Source organism: Excalfactoria chinensis, chromosome 2 (assembly GCF_039878825.1).
Source record: "Excalfactoria chinensis isolate bCotChi1 chromosome 2, bCotChi1.hap2, whole genome shotgun sequence".
In the NCBI taxonomy this organism is placed as follows: domain Eukaryota; kingdom Metazoa; phylum Chordata; class Aves; order Galliformes; family Phasianidae; genus Excalfactoria; species Excalfactoria chinensis.
The window spans coordinates 30912018-30917201 of NC_092826.1; the positions used below are offsets into that span (position 1 = coordinate 30912018).

The window sequence follows — 5184 nt, forward strand, 5'->3', positions numbered from 1 at the left end:
CCCACAAACAAATGTAATTTGGTTTTGAATTAGGGAACCTCAGGGAGAGAAACAATGCACGAGCTGAAACAGAAGATTAAATTTTGCCTTCATGACAGAGTTGTTTTCTTGTCAACTGGAAATTTAACAAAAGCTGTGGGGTTATGTAAAACAAAGACTTCTACAAGTAATCTGACTCAAAACTATTCATTTTGTGCCTGGGGCATTGCCATCAAAGGGAGATTTTGCACTAATTAAGTACTGTTGCAGATAACTATTGCAAACAACTCTTTAAGACAATATTTATGCAATTTCTATTCATCTGACATCCAACAGGGTCCTTCCTTCTTGCACATGACTTTGTCTTAAGTACCATGGTAGTACATAGTAAAATGGAACCAAGAAATCCAGAATGGGTTTTGGTTCTAAAAAAGAATAATATCTAACGGAGGTACACTGGGATTACATGGAGAGGATGTCTATGAAAGTGCCAGCAATGGTGGCCTGGGCTCTGAACTGATAAAGTAATTATGAATACCTCAAAATTTAGAGAAATTACCCTTTTCAACTGAAAACTTTATTTTCAAAAAGGTGCCCCTTCCTAAATGGATAATTTTTGATGTTAGGGAAACTTCAGACAGTTAACACAGGCATAATGAGGAGGCTTACAAAATCCAATCAGTTGAATAGTTGCAGCAACTGCAACTAAGCCAGCTTATCAAAGGAAGCCACATTTCTACATCCTGCTTTTCATATTGCAAACAGGTTGTAAAATATGTTGGTTTTGGTGAGGCTTCAGTTAGTTTTGCCAATACAAAGCATGGCATGCCTTCTGGATCTGAAGTCTACTGTTCTGTCTCATTAAGTAGCACCTCCCGATGCATCTTATCGCTTCTCGGCCTTTTGGCTAAGATCAAGTGTAGTATCTGTTCTTATCAGTTTCATCACACATTTACTGGTATAAATGACAAAATCTCAAAGCAGACTTGGAACTTCATGTTTTCATTAGGTAGTGGCAGGCACGCAACAGAAAGACACTCAGCATGGAGGAAAAAGGGTAAGTGGAGAATGGCAAAGGTGGAGTTGAGGTCTTTATATAGCAATGTTTTTCCTATCCAGTTCTCCCCATGTCAAACAGAGTTGCCCCAAGAACATCAATTTACCACACTAGGGCTTGTAATTAACTCTCTTGTGCCAAAAGTCACAGCTGAACTTTAACAACTTTGCACAAGGCTTGACCAAAACCTTACCTTCCCTACAACTCAGATCACGCGGTACATCAGTGACATGTCTCAGCTCACAAAATCTCTTCTCCTACCAGTGCACCTGCTTGGGTAGGTCCAGTTTTTTCAGATCAGGTCTGAGATTCAGGATAGGGCCTATGCAGCAACAGAGATTCCGGCAGACATTGTTCTTCACAATTCCACACTTCTGCAGCTGTTTCTGTTTGCAAACCCCTTCTGAGAATTTCTTTTCTGCCTCAAATGTTCTTTGCCCAGTATATCCTCTTCCAGGTCTACACTGTTGATTTGTTACTTACAGTTAGATATTTCTAAGTTTCTATGTCCTCTGCCCACATTTCCTGGCAATTAAGTATTAGATGGATATACACAAAATGCAAGAAAGGAATTCAAGACCTCCACACAGGTGCTGTTGTCCTTGGCACCCAATTTCCTCAGGCATCCACACATAGTCATTCCTTTTGTTCAAAAACCTAATTCAGAATAGCAGAAGAGAAAGCTTGGTAGTGAGATGATAGACTAGCCTACAAAATTCAGCAGCTTAAATGAACTTTCCACCTTTCCCTACTAAAGCATTCATAAGCTCGGTAGCTAGATACTCCCATCATTAATGATTCACTAGTAGCGTATTCATTAGTAATAAGTGCTAGTGTCATGTCAATAGTGCATCTAAATTGAGCTAATTACATTAGTTGATGCCTCATATTTTATGAGTATAATTTATTCCCCATGGGTTAAATCCTTGGCTTCCCTCCAAAGTCAGGCAAACAGTGCTGGTACTTTATTGTCCATCAGGGAATGTCTCTATCAACCCCCTCAGGCCTGTCCTGCAGCCAGCAGACTGCTGTTGCTGTGACATTTCCCAGTTTCTCCTGCACACAAGACAGCAAAGCATACTTCTTCCTCCCCTTTGCTTTGCACCCCTGATACTTAGCCTGAGAGCCCTCACCAGCTGCTGCTGTGCTGTCTCAAACACCATGGGAGAGACACCACAAAGCCCTGCACACGGACCTGTCAGTTGCTTCAGACGTCTCTGGGAAGAAGCTTATATTATTCTTGCTCAGTATTCACATGTTGTTTTAGTGTTACCCTAATTCTCCGTGAGTTGCTACAACCTTTTATGTGCTTCAGGGCATGTAAAAACACATGAAGCCTTCTGAGATACTGTCCTGCACTGGTTAAATCCCAAGCGCAATTTATGTTATATGTTTGATTGCCTTTGATCTCCGCCACAGTTTAGTGTGTGGCTAGTGAACTCCACAGTATAAATGGATGCAGTGCTATTGTGAAACACCCAACCTGGTTCATTGAGGGAATGGCAGTGTGGAACACAAGCACAGCCCACATGTGTCTCAAGCCTATAGATGAAAGCAATATTTTGTGTTGAGTAAATCAAAAAGAAGTACAGCTTTCAGAAGTGTCCCTCTCTATGGAGTATGGAAAAGTTGTTCCCAGGAGGACAAGTCTTTGAAACAACGAAAGAATTTTTTATTAAAAATAACTAGAGAAAATAGGAACAGATTCCTCTGTAAATATTTTGACTTTTTTCTTCACTCTTTCTCCAGATGTGGTTGCTAATGCCTTTGTATCCCCAGCTGCTGGTTGCCCACATTTAGTAGTCTACCTCTAAGATAAAAATTCTGGGCAATAGAGACATTCATACTGTCTAAGTTCAGGAACCTCACTTGAATGAATAATCTATCCCAGACAATTAGCCTGGATTTTTCCCGTAGTCAGTGGAAAAAGATACTTCCAGGCATATATTCAAATCTTTTCAATTAAGTTCCGAAGGTGACACATCAGATGCAATCTTCTTATTTGCATTTGGGCAGAGTGATTTGCTTTCAAAGGGAGATTTAGAAAGCCTGTGTACACAAATTGCTTTGCACATAGCAAGTCATCACTCTTTTTAGAGTGCATTAAGTGTTAAGTACAAGCATGTACATTAAAAAAGAATGCACTGATTGGTTGAATAGAAAATGATTGACTTGTATTTCTGCAGACATGCCACAACACTTTCCTCTGGTAGAAATACCCCACAGAGGGCAATATGACAAAACTGTGAGGATTTCAGGACCAGCCACGAAGCTGGGACATTGCTAAGGGTTTATACATCTTCTGTTGGCAGAAGCCATGAGTGGGACTCCACGTTCTCCTGAACTAGCAGGAGCAGAGGGAAAAACTGCTCATCATGCCAAGTAGGTGAGTACTGCCTTAGATACTTCAGCTGTGCTAGAAGGAATGAACCCTGAGGACTCTGCTACATATTGTGCACCGTAAGCATCCACGTATTTTATGAACGTTCAAGAAATGGTCAGCAGCATGGTCTGTGGCACAAAAATCAGCTTCAGTGGTAGAAAGAGTACCAAACAGAAGATTTACACTGTTGCTACAAGCTGCCTGCTGTACCTTGATGGATTTCAGGACGTCCTGGAGCCCAAAAACCAAAGAGCTTTTGGCATTGTCTGCATAGGGTCGGGATTTTTTTGTGAGTGTCCACTCTAGCTCTGCTTCTCAAAGTGCTGAAAACAAAGGAATAAAGACCTCAGCGTGACTCAGAACACAGGAGAGATTCAAGGCAGGTTAAAAAGAGAAGTCATTCATTACGGAGTCAATGGAAAAATCTAAAGGAAGCCTTGACATAAAACAAATCTCATACCTGTCCCTACCAGAGACTCATATTACGTCTGTACTGACTGACATAGTATAGCTGATGCAGACTAACAGTACTGTAAAAAAAACCTGTCAAGTTAATTTCACTGTTCAAAGACTCATTAAAATAATTTTTAAAAGATCTTCCCATGCAAATTTGATTACAATTACAACAGAATTATGTTTGTAATATTTTTTAACTTTAAAATACTAGAACTTAGTATAGTGAATAAATGATTGTTTTGCTTAAATTGAAGTAATAGGGAAATATCATAAGCTGGGGAATAAAATCACATTGTTCAACAGAAACATATTTCAATATAATTTTATTGTGTCTATTTTACTGTCAGCTTAGCAACATTTGAGACCTTATACTGAAAATATTTTATTGGATTTATCCATTCTACTTGAGACCATGAATCTAAGAGGTGCTCAAGGAAAGTCTATTAATAATGAAAGCTTCAGGCAAATGTATAATGCAATCCCTTTAGATCACAAAACAGAGTTCATGTTATCTTGGGAGTCATCTGATAAAGAGATGTTTTGTTATAATGAAGAGAATACAATACACACTAACAGAAAGAAAAATGTATGTTGTGCTTCCCATACATGTGATTAGATATGGCAGTATGGCTATTGCTACATACAAAATAGCAAAAGAAACCAGCGATAGAAAAAGGTAATGAAGACTTCAATAGTAAGACCATTTTCCAATCTGCATATTTTAATATTTTAAGTAAGGGAATTAAAGTAAATTATACTTGAAATAGTTACTTTTTTCAAGTAACATTAAAAATAAAAATAAAACACATTAAAATATGAATTGAATAGATATTATATTATTTATCTGGTGATAATCTAATACAGAAAACAAATTTTCATTAGGGCCCAGTCTTTCATCTGAGTTAGCAACAAAACTGAATTCCAGGAGAGTCATAAGTGTAAATGCTTAATCACTAGTATTTAATATTTGCAAAATAATTCATAAGTATTTAAAAAATAGTCTTTGTGATTTTAATAGCTAGGAAAATAAAAAAAAAAAAATTCTATATGTTATGAATGGATTGTATCAAAATCACGCAGTGAATTGAGAGGGTAGTAGGATTAAATTACAGGGTTTTCTGGTTGCTAAGCCAGCCTCAGAGTACTATTAGAGTAGTGTTTCAGGCTAAGATGAATATCAAGATTTGAAGGTGGGCAGAAGTTCTGCTCACATTCTGGTATAAAGACATGCAGCTCTGTGGTGACCACAAGAGATGCTCAGGTTCCCTTTGTTATCCAAGATCACCAGTGGGTCCTCTGCTAAACCAGA

At 38.3% G+C, this 5184-nt stretch overlaps 1 pseudogene; it reads left to right on the forward strand.

The window, feature by feature from the left end:
- The first annotated feature begins 866 nt into the window (after window positions 1–866).
- Window positions 867–977, forward strand: LOC140249261 (U2 spliceosomal RNA; annotated as a pseudogene).
- The last annotated feature ends 4207 nt before the right edge of the window (window positions 978–5184 follow it).